This window comes from Euleptes europaea, chromosome 10 (assembly GCF_029931775.1).
Source record: "Euleptes europaea isolate rEulEur1 chromosome 10, rEulEur1.hap1, whole genome shotgun sequence".
Classification (NCBI taxonomy): domain Eukaryota; kingdom Metazoa; phylum Chordata; class Lepidosauria; order Squamata; family Sphaerodactylidae; genus Euleptes; species Euleptes europaea.
The window spans coordinates 73497022-73509334 of record NC_079321.1 but is presented as its reverse complement, the minus strand read 5'-3'; the positions used below and the strand labels follow the sequence as shown (position 1 = coordinate 73509334).

General features: G+C 39.2%; 1 protein-coding gene and 1 pseudogene across 2 annotated transcripts in view; one reads left to right on the top strand and one right to left on the bottom strand.

Moving 5' to 3' along the window:
* The window catches only part of NKAIN2 (sodium/potassium transporting ATPase interacting 2), a 722370-nt gene that overhangs the window by 565729 nt on the left and 144328 nt on the right, over positions 1 to 12313 (bottom strand). The gene's annotated exons all lie outside the window — the stretch shown is intronic.
* Positions 8584 to 9031, top strand: LOC130483790 (40S ribosomal protein S12-like; annotated as a pseudogene).

Sequence of the window (12313 nt, the reverse complement as noted above, 5' to 3'; positions counted from 1 at the left end):
CCTAAGAATCTAAGATTTGTGTAACATTCCAGAAAATCACAGCAACAACCTGAAACAGCAATTGTCATGTATATTTTTGGTTTAGGCATTCCAGAATACAACCTCTAATCTGGGACCATCTGCAGATGCTCTACCACTGAGTCATTAAGTTTGATCATCCAACAGCACTGATTGTGGACTGTACAAAAGAGGGAATCAAGTATTGCAAGATTACACCCTACTCATATTTTATGTATATATAAATACAGTTACTGTTTATATGTTTCTAAATGTTATTGTGATTGCACATTATTTTCTTTGAAGCCCATTAGTTCCTGTCAAGGACAAACATACTAAAGGTTACACGTAATCCCGGGGAAGATCTGGAGGAAGAATACTGTGTGACTCAGTCCTACCTTGTTAAGGTTTCATAATATAATTTTATGTCAGCGAGTACTGCTTTTAAAAATGTGTACTCTGTATACTAAGAACCTTAAATAGCCTAATTGCAGATGAATAGCCATATTAGTGTGCAGCAGCAAAATAAAACTGGAATCCAATGGCACTTTAAACACTAACAGGATTTATTCCAGTACAATTTTTCGTTAACCAGAGTTCCCTTCACCAGATCATCTACCATACACACGAAAGCTTATGCTGGAATACATTCTTTTAGTGCTTAAAGTACATTTGGATTTCTCTTTTATTGACATGGTATAGTCTTTTATGGGCCCTATTCTGGATGGCCCAGGCTAGTCTGGTTTCATCAGATCTCAGAAGCTAAGCAGGGGTGGCCCTGGCTAATATTTGGATGGGAGACCACCAAGGAATTCCAGGGTTGCTATGAAGAAAGCACTGGCAAACCACCATTAATAGTCTCTTGCCTTGAGAACCCTATGGGGTCACCATAAATCAGTTGTGACTTGACGGCACTATACATACACACAGTCTCCTATGAACTGCCGTACCCAGAACATTTACTGTACATATTCACATACATAAGGTCCTTAGAATAGGGATTCAGAAGCTTCGTTCTGTCATAAAACAGATTGCTAAACCTTACCTCTTGCATTCTTATCTGTGGTATTCTCTTTTTCTGCTCCCAGACATATTATTTTGTAAAGTTCAGATTATCTTCGGTTTGCTGACTTTTTTTGGGGGGGGGGAGTAGACACCAAACTATTGCAGTCCTGTTGTAGACTTAAAAACCAAACAGATGTCAGGAAAGCTGGCAGCACTACAAGAGCAAAATGTTCCTGTCAACAGCTGGCAGGAGAAAAAAATGTCCTTCTAATTGCCAGATTATTCCCTTTTCTAACTCATAAATATCTGTCTAGTAAAAAACAAGCAAAAAAACCTGTATTTTGACAAAATTCCTGAATTTTGACAATGCATTAGATGGTAGAAAATGCATCATATAATGGCTACATTGTGAAGGAATAGTGCACAGAGGAGTATTTAATTTCCTTGGGGTTCACATTCACCTATTGTCACATTTATCAGAACAGGACCTTTGGGTGTTTACTTCTAACTAGTGGTTTTACACATGCTGCTTTTAGATGCTTTCAGTGTGAGTGTTCAAACCCCATTCAAGTGGCAGTTTACATATGACCAAAGTGTCATATCACCTTTTCCCTCCTAGATAGCCACAATAGTTTTTTATTATTCTAAATATTATGTAACAAAAATGTCTTCATGCTTTCTCTGGAGCATTTTTGCATATGTAAAAAAATACATAGTTAGGTCCTTTCAGTAAAACTTGTTACATTGGCTTGTTTCATTATAGGTAATTTTGAATGAAGTAGCTTCCTATATGCACATTTATACATACAGAGAGTTTCTTCAATTTGAATAATGATGCTTAAAGCAACAGATTTCCTAGATTACAGGAACTGCTATACCTAACATTTAAATCACAACAAACAAAAAATTTTGAACTGGAGAATGAACTATGTGAAGCCCCTTTTGGCTTCACATAGATTGAATAGCTTTTATAATGGTATTGGAGTGATGTCACAGTAGGACTTGTTTACCTATAACAACTAACCTGAGATAAGCAATAGTTTATAAGAGTTTAATCCAAGGCTACAGACATTTAAAATAAAAAAAAAGTATTTCAGGATAAATCATAGGATTTCTTCAAATAGTTCATGATGTGGAAGCTTGACTGCTAGCGCAAGCTGATCACAAAGATCATAATAACACTGATTCTTGCTGATTTACGTTAGCTCCCAGTTTTTCCCCCATGCTAAATTCATGCTGAGTACCTTCTCCCACCCCCAATAAATTAAAGTGAATAAATTCACTTTGGATTTTTTTTTTTAATTGCTGTCAAGTTATAGCTGACTTATGGTGACCCTGTAGGCTTTTCAAGGCAAGAGAAGTTCAGAGGTGGCTTGCCATTGCCTGCCTCCGTGTCACGACCCTGGTATTCCTTGGAGATTTCCTATCCAAATAGTAGCAGGTTCAGGCCTGCTTAGCTTCCGAGATCTGACAAGATCAGGCTAGCCTGGGGCTATCCAGGATGCCATTACCATCTTTGTTAAGATTGTGTCTTACCATAAATATGTTTTCCCCATGGTGAGACCAGTATTACGAAACTCCGTCATAAGGGAGGTTTGTTTGGCCCAGCCACTTGAAAGTGGTCATATTTGTGTAGTCAAGATTAACTTCTGACAAACAGGTTTCACTTACCTGTAACTGATGTCCATTGAGGTCTTCTGAGCAGGCACACATTGACACTGTGCATATGCATGCCTGCTGACAGGAGTTTTTTTCATAGCTCTACCACTAGCGAGTGCAGTGCGTCGGCTCTGTACATCTGTTCCCACCCAAGGCAGTCACTTGTCCCGACGCTGTTGCGCTCCTTCCCCTCAGTTCCTCCTGAACTGCTGGCTCTTCTTACTCACATGAGCACTGCCATCTTCCCCTTATTTGTACCAAAATGCCAAACAACTAATGCCAAGTCTTTCCTAAATTCCTTAGACCTCTCTAAGTAAAACAATAAAGCTCACCTCACATCCAATGTTTGTAGTGTCCTTTCACTATCCGATGTGGGTTTCGGAAAAATGCTGGCAGTATCAGTTTCTGTGATAAGTGAAATTGTGAGACCACCTTGGGCATAAACTGGGTGCTAGGCCTCAGGATCACCCTTTCAGGGAAGACTTTCAGGAACAGGAGGTCCATGCTAATTGCTGCCATCTCACTAATCCTAAGCGCTGAAGTGACAGCGACAAGGAAGCATACCTTCAATTGGTATCCTTAATTCCCATAAATGAAGTAATATGGTGTGTCTTGCATGCTTTTACTTGGTCATTTGCAGTTGTTAGTATAGTGTGCAAATATGCTTAATAAACTGGGTTGATCTGTACACTTAATGAGTTGTGTGCCTGGCCAATCTTGCTCTCACAAGAATCCTTAGCCTGTGCTACTGCGACCTACACAGCAGAGGTGAGCACAGCATAACACAAGTTAAAAGCCAAATCACCTCTAAGTCACAGCCTGGTGGTGGCAGTGAAAAAGGAATTGTATTTATACAGCTATAACACTTGCAGTAGTAAATACTGAATCAGCCTACACATTTATGTAGTCTACGTTTGTTTATGCTTGAATACCTTAATTAGTATCACTTGTAGTTGCATAGGAACAGAGGGTGAAAGTGTTTAGTGAAGCCAATACTGGACATATCCATTTTTTAAAAAGATGGATCTGGATGTCTTCCCAGGTTTTACATCTGCCCTATTAATTAACTAGCTCACTTTGAGCTGACTTCTATAACTTTTTTTTTTTTGCAAATGTGCTGCTATGGAAAAACAACAACTAATATTTTCTTACAAAACCATTATAAACTGTTACAAACATAAACCAGCAACTTAATATATTTTATATATTAAGTTTTATATACACATATTGTATATGTGTGTGTGCGTATGTGTGTATATTTGTATACACACACACACATATAACAGAAACGATTTTGATATTGGTATTGTTTGATTTTTTTGTGGGAAATCCATTGATTAATAGCATTGGGGTCACCATGCTGAAGGAACAATGGTTTAACCCTTTTCTTCTGCCCCCTTTCTTTCAGATAGAAATCAACAACTAAGGATGCTATTAGCCCTGGTAAGAAAGAAAGAAAAAAAGATAGGAACAGCAGCACACGGGGAGACTTCTATCTGAAAAAAAGAGAATGGGAGAATGGTTAATTCACCCTGTGGTCCTGATTCAAACTGGGAATGCTGCTGACATGATGTAAAGGTAACAAGCATTTGATATTCCTGGACATGGACATGGTCAGTCGAAGTAAAGACAGAAATAAGTCTTCTGGTTGGAGCAAGGAGCAGCTTTCACAGTGGAGGTCTTCCAAATAAGGGGACCAGGACGTTTTCAGGTGATCAGGTCTCCTTTCATTTAGCAAGATTAAAGCAAGATTACAGAGTGCTGTGTCCAACAATGCCTTGCTTGAGTTGAAACGCTTAGAATAATAGTTATGGAGCTAGTCTTGCCTCATTGGGTCATTTCACTCCGGGCTTCTTTTTTGTGCCAAACGGCACCTTCCCCTAACTGAACTAGTTCATCATTTTAGATGGCTAAAATTCGATCAAAAGTCAATCAAGTGTCCTGTTCCTGCGTATTTTTCTGAACAGCTCGACTCCTTTCTCTTCCTTTGGAAGAAATCTTAGACAGTCCAGAAGTTTATAAAAAATCATGGCAACATTTGTTTAATTCAATCAGAACAGTTTTTAATTGTTTATTTGCATTTTTCATGATGCAAGTAATTCATTTTGTGACTTTATTGAAATGCAGCAGCTTGAACCAAGTCTAAGCTCTTATTTGCTGGCACAGAAAGTTTTGGGACTATCAAATGCTTTGCCTGCCACAGTCAAACATTTTCACCGGCTGCCTGGAACATGATGTTTCCTTTTGCACTGTTTGTAGTGGTTAGAAACCACAGTCTAAGCAGTAACATTGCTGGCCCTGGAATTCCACTAAGCGCTTTCAAGAGATAGCAGCAAAAATAAGCTGAAAAAATATTTTGACTTTGATCAAAGGACATTTTTTAAGCTCGGGAAATTGACCTGCACCATTGAGATCTTTTGATGTGCGAGTGGCAACTAAGATGTCCCAAGGTGCCAGCATAAGCACAGTCCATAGGTGAAGTATATAGGAGAAGAAAAGGAACTAAGCATATATTCTTTTTATCATACTGTACATTTTGTATTTTACTCTGTGTTAAAAAATAAAGCTCACTCAAAAAAAAAAAGGCCAAATTCCCCCACTGGTTTAACTATATAATTTCAGCATGCTTTACCAAGCACTTTATACGGTTAGATTCCTGCCTCTCCAAAATGATGGATTTTGTCAAAGACCCAGTCTTGAGCTGGAGGGCATTCAGATATATTTGCTAGCAAAAAGGGTTAATGGATTCAGCCTATGAAAAATGTACTTCTTTAAGTGCTTATAATATGATGGATAGTTAACTGCATGCACATTGATAAACAGAGGTGAAAAACAAATTAATTGGAAGGTATAGAGTTTATTGTTTGCTTCCCATTTGATAGATGGATCTCATTATTTTCCTTGGGTAGACAAAGCCATAACTGTTTCCTGGGAAAGGAGAAGTGGCAGCTCCAGGAAACTGCTTACAGATGGACAGCCAGCAGGCTAAAAATATTACTTATGTCCACCTCATCAATAAACTGGCTCCATGCAGAATGGCAATTATTCTTTTCCTGCATGAGCTGCCCTTTGTAAGGCACAAAGACTGTTATTGATAATAGAGGGATGTACAACAAAATATATACAGTAATGCAAGCTCATTTGCTATGGTAAATCTATATTGGGTAGCCGGGTAGCCTTTTATGCCATTATTTAAGATGGCAGCATGCACTTGTCAATGTCCAAGGGGATTATGCTGATCCTGTATTTTGTTACTAATGCATTAATGATTAATGATACAGATTTATTATTTGCCTATATTTAGATGCTGTGTGTTCTACATGGAGGAAAAAAGCATTACCATCTTTCCACCACCCTCTAACTTCAACATATTTAAGCGGTACAAGGACAGACCTTTATAGTCTGTGATGTTTATTTGCATGGGGTGTAAATAGCTTCAGAAACATCATAGAACTGATCAGTAAACAGGGATAATCCATAAATTGGTAGCAGATAGTACAGGATGCAGAGAGCAATGTCCTTCACTTCATAAGCTTGTCTTTAAAAACACTATAACGGCATGTTTAAAAGATGTGATCTTCAGCATTCTTGTATGTGTATAGCAAAAAAGAGTCAGCTGGCGTTGAAGTTTTAAGAACAAATGAGCAGAGTGATGGAATAGAGACACTTTTAGTTTATTTTAAATATTTTGTCCTTGTACATAAACCCACTATACATATAATGGTGTAACAATTAGGGCTGTAATCCTATGCACATGTAGAAATGTGTTCCATTGAATTCAGTGGGATTTAGTTTTAAGTTAACATGCACAGGACTGGACTGTAATAACTTTGTCACAAGGTAAAACTTCTGGGTAAATCTGTTGGTGTATGTGAATAAACTTTATCAAAAAAACCCAGAAGAATGTATTTTAAAAGGACTTGTGGGGGACATCTCATTTCCCTCTCCCCACTATTTCCTTTTCCTCTTTCTTGAAAGCCCCCATAGCTTCTCCCCTTTTCCTGCTTCCTTCTCTTTTTCTCACCAAACAGCCAAACTACATTTATCTTCCCCTCTGTCTTCAACTCCCCCATTGGCAACCTCTTGCCCACTTGCATGGCAAGGAACCCTCAAGGATGTGTAGGAGGCCATATCACTTTCCTCTGTATTCCTCTCCCCATATTATTTCCCCTTTCCTCCGCCTGGTAAACCCCATATCCTTTCCCCTTTCCCTGTCTCACTCTCTCCTTCTTAGCCATTCATTCACCACCCTGCCATTTTCAGCTATAGTTATTATTTATGTACTTCATTTATACCTCCTTTTTCTCCACAGTAGGGACCTAAGCAGCTTACATAATTCTCCGCTCCTCCTTTTTATCCTCACTGCAACTTTGTGAGGTAGGTTAGGCTGAAAGTATGTGACTGGCCCTATATCAGCTACTGAGCTTCCATGGCAGACTGGTGATTTGAACCTGGGTCTCCCAGACCCAGCTCTGAGACTCTAACTGCTGCACTACACTGCCATTCATAGGGTGGCTGCTGTTGAACATTAGCAAGCAGCCACGTCTGGGTGAGTCATACAAGTCAGGCGGTAGCAGGTAGCCTGGTGGTTGCTGCCAGGACTGGCCCAAAGAGTCCTTCTTCAAAGGCCAAAACAACCCTGGAAAAAGCTCTGCCCCCCCCACCTTTTACTGAACTTTGAACACTGTGGTTGCCTAGCAACAGCCACTGAGGGCTTATGTGTCTTAAATCTACAGGCATTCTTTTTATCATTTAAATATTTTTAAAACCCACAATGTATTTTTTTTTTTAAGGCTGCACATTTTTCTGCAACCCTGGGGCATTTTTCAGGTTTGTAGAAAGATCTATGTGAAAACCCAGTCACACATGTTACCACCGTGCTGCACCACCTTCCCTCAGTTCCCCCTGAGCCGCCGGAGTCAGGATAGTAAAAAGAGCTCACAGCAGGGCAGGAGGGAGGGATGTGCCTGCACTGAAGACCTCGATGAACAGCGGTTACAGGTAAGTGCAACTCTATTTTTATCGTTGGTGTTCTAGTGCAGTCCTACATAGGGACAGTACCAAGCTTTACCAGGATGGTGGGTGGGAGCTTCTCCTCTCACAGGAAAAGTGACTGGAGGACTGCCTTCCCAACCACACCTCTTTTCTCAGATCCAGGGCATAATGGTGTATTAAAGTGTCAGCTGAAGCCCAAGTTGCCGCTCTGCAAATCTCCTTAATGGAAACACCCTGGAAGGAAGCAGCTGATGAAGCCTGGGCCCTTGTGGAGTGCGCACAAATTTCTATCAGGCATGGTACACCAGCTTTCTCATAGGATATGTGGTGAATACCTTTTGTCCTTATTGGGATCAGAGTGACAAACAAATAGGAACATATTCTTTCTAAATCCCTTGATCCTTGTAAGTTAAACAGTAACGCTTTCCTCACGTCTAAGTGCAGAGCTCTTTCCACCTCAGAGACTGGATTGGGGGGGGGGGATGACTAGAAGGATGACCTCCTGAATCCTTGGGCAGGAACCGGGCCGACAGTCTGAGCACCACTCTTTCAGGGAAAACTTTCATAAAAGGTAAGTCCATCCTAAGGGCAGCTAACTTGCTAACTCTGTGGGCCGAAGTAATCACCACTAGAAAACAGGCCTTCATAGAGGCTAGGTGCACAGGGCAAGAAGCCAAAGGCTCATATGGGGCGCCCATAATTTTCACCAGAACCAGAGACAAGGACCACTTGGGGACAATTGGGCTCCTGGATAGATAGGTGTTAAAAAGCCCATTAAGAAAGGTCTTGTAGGTTCTGTGAGAAAACAAGTGGAACCCATGATTAATATTGTTGTGCTGGGCTTCTGTGGATTGCCCTTGGTTTTTTAAAGGCAGGTGCATTTAAATTGCAGATTGTTGAAAAAAGATTAACCAGCCCTTTCCAGTGCCGACTCGTGGAGGCTGTAAGCAACCCCGGGCGGGAGCATCACCACCAACCATGGCCGAGGAAGACATTGCTGCTGGAGGTGTAATGGATGTTAACACCGCCCTTCAAGAAGTGCTTAAGACCGCACTTATCCATGATGGTTTAGCCTGTGGAATTCATGAAGCTGCCAAAGCCTTAGACAAACGCCAAGCCCACCTTTGTGTTCTTGCATCCAACTGGGATGAGCCCATGTATGTAAAGCTTGTTGAAGCACTTTGTGCTGAACACCAAATCAATCTGGTAAAGGTTGATGGCAAAGAGAACCTGGGTGAGTGGGTAGTCCCGCAAGATCGACAGAGAAGGAAAACCCCGCAAAGTTGTGGGCTGCAGTTGTGTGGTTGTAAAAGACTATGGCAAAGAATCTCAGGCCAAAGATGTCATCAAGGAGTACTTCAAATGCAAGAAATAAATAAAATATTATGAGCCAGAAAAAAAAAGAAAAAAAGAAAAGATAAAAGATTAACTAACCCGATAAAATATTCTGAGCTGATGACAAGTGAAGTAGGGCTATGCATGTTTACCCACAGAAACAAAAACAAAGTTATGACAGCAATTTTCAAGACAGTTCTGATTTATCAGATTTGAAAACTATTCCATACCATAAAAATAGCTACCCCAAAAAAGCAAACTATCTAGTGGAACTATGGAATATGCTTTCCTAGACTATCTAAAGGAGATTTAGTTTAATCTTGAAAGAAATGCCAGGTTTTCTTTGCTGGCAAAATGAGTCAGGGAATGCAAGATGTCACAATGGTAATTTTGAATCATTATAGACATCATTATCTAAAGCACAGCTTTTAAACATATTCAAATAATCAGTTTTAATGAAAAAATATGTAATTGGGGCAATTCTTTTACACTAAATAATTATGAAAAATATTCCAATCAATAACTTATCCAGAATTTTTTAAGCATTGTTCTTGTTCCTTCTTAAATAAATTGAAAGTATTTTCCTTATAATTTATTTTGATTGTTATCAAATTCATGTTTTCAAAAGGTTTGCAATACTTTTTAAGGGGTTGTGATTATTTTTGCTACTTTCTTTAAAGAACTGATCAAAATTGCTTAATAAAACATACGTTTTATTCATATAAATATCTTTCTATAAATTTTATTTAACAAGAACAAAGTAAAGTTGAGACATACATATATTAAGAAATCCACACTGTTCCAAGGGATCAATGCAAGATATCCTTTCCTTCCTATGAAGATTCTCAAGTATGGTTTTCAGCAAGACTGTTATTTACAGTCCACAATCCTGATCTTACATGAGCAAAACAGTAAAGAATTTGTACTGACCATGCATTAGCCAACAACGTATTCATAAATGCTTCTTGGGTTCTCTGAATTTATATCTATCCATCCACCCATCCATCCACCAACCATCCATCCATCAGGTTGGTTAGGTTTTGTGAGAAACTTGTTTCCTTGCCAGTGAAATCTAGCATTTCTACCATTCTCTACAACTACTTTGCTACACTATATGGTGTAGATGAATTGTTCAAGCTCAGTGGCTGAAATATGGCAGTGAAATCTATGTTTAATTTTATGCACTTCCCTATCAGCTTCCATTATTCTTTCTAACTGAAGGTGAATTACTTAGATGAGAACAAAGACTTTTTCCTTCAAGATTATTTGCGTACATGTGATCAAGAGTTAGTGTTCTGGGCTTAAGAGCAAATTTCCTTGGAGATCCCTAATCACCCTCAGAAATATATTCTAATGAAAATCTATTCATCTCAGGGTCTTTCTAACAATAAAAATGTATTCATTTTTACCATAGAAAGTAATAAAACCACACACTTTTCTAAATAAGATGGATTCCATTCAGGAGCCTGAAAATCTATCCAATAAAAAACAGATAATATTCAATTTATGATGTGATTATTCTATATAATGACCTATTTGGTTTACTTATGGTTCTTTCCTCATAAATACAACTCTTAAGTAAAGACAAACCACTAATGTACCTTAACACATTAATTTAATTACTTATGCTCTTTAATTCATCTTTTGTCTGGTATTATATCCATTGAAGCCATTCCATTGAAGCCATTTTCAGGCTACTCAGCAAGACATCTGAAGAACACATTATTCATTATTTGGGAGATTAAAAATTTTCATCTTATCTTTCACACAGAAAAACAGGGCACAGCTCCGGAATCTACCACCCTGACCTGGATGACCCAGGTTAGCTTGATATTATCAGATCTTGGAAACTAAGCAGGGTCAGTCCTCATTAATACTTGGATGGGGAAATACCAAGGAATTATAGGGTTGCTACTCAGAGGCTGGTAAAAGCAAACCACTTCTGTTCACTCTTTCCTCAAAAACCCTACATGATCACTGTGAGCTGGGTTAGACGGCATTTCCCACCACATGGTACCTACTAGTAGAGCTAAGAGCTACCATCATAAGAAGTGAAGAGGAGTTTCTTTTGCTTATTCAGTTCTCAACATCTGGGATTATGTGCAGAAATTACAGGTCACAGAACATACAGAGTTCCTTCCCTGGTGTGCTGGAGCCCCACCAAACTGAATAACATCATTGGATGTCTACTCAGAGAAAATTCAAACCATCAATAAAAGTGCTGTTAGCTACATCCCCCTAGGCCCGCCCAGAGCTAGGGTAGATGTGTCTGCAAACCTGGCAGAACTTCCAGGTTTCCAGGAAAATCCTGAATTTAAAAAGGTTTGACACACACAAATAATCAAGTACCAAGATCTCATGAGATCCTAGCCACTTTTTAGAGTGCTCTGGGGAATCTAAAACGGCAGCTGAGATTTTACAAGATCTTGTCACTTATGTGTTTTGTTTTTTTGGAAGGCAGTCTAGCCATGTAGGGGAAAGTTAGGATAGAATGGAGGGGGAAAGTAGCAACCCATAGGATTGGAGAAGAAAATCAGGAGCCAGAAAGAGGGAGAAAAGTGGGAGCTGGAGCAAATGAGGGAAAGTGGGGGAAAGGGGAAACTAAAAAGGGTGGGGAACAGAGATCGAGTGTGAAAGGGGGCAAATGGGAGGAGTAGATGTCCTCCAAGGTCCCCTGTTCGTAAAGTATATTGGTTTTTAGGTAGAATAAAGTATTGTCTTAATCATGTAAAATAACGATGAAATACAAAAATGAAAAAGGCACTTCCTGCAGTTTTATGATTTAACTTTAAATGCAAGACACATTAGAGAGGAAAAGAAAAGAGAGGAAAAGGGAAGGATGGTCAAACACACAGAAACAACAACACAGAATGGATGTTCTTAAAGTGGTGCTTGGATGTAATAAAAGAGAAGAGAATTAGATGAGAGGTGCAAGGGCAATCCAATAATAGGGTGCTACATGGGAAAATGGATACAGGCAGGGACAATGAGCATTCCAAGGAAGAGAATATAGAGGGAAGATACGTGTAGGGCAAGACCATGAAGTCATATGAAAATAAGTGCAAAACTTTTATCACAGATATTTGAAGGGAAAGAAAGGTACTGAAAAGAAAAGTACAGTTGGGTTGTAATACACCCCGACTCGAAAGTTATTCTGCTGGGTTATGTAAAAGAACATGTTGGTTTGGAGCCTACTTATCTTTGCTAAATTGGCAATTGTAGCAAAATGGAAAAAACTAAGAACCACCCTCTAAGGTTTAACAGTTTCACCACGTGTTCGGATAAATTTACAGAGCTTGTTTATAATGCTATGGAATAATAA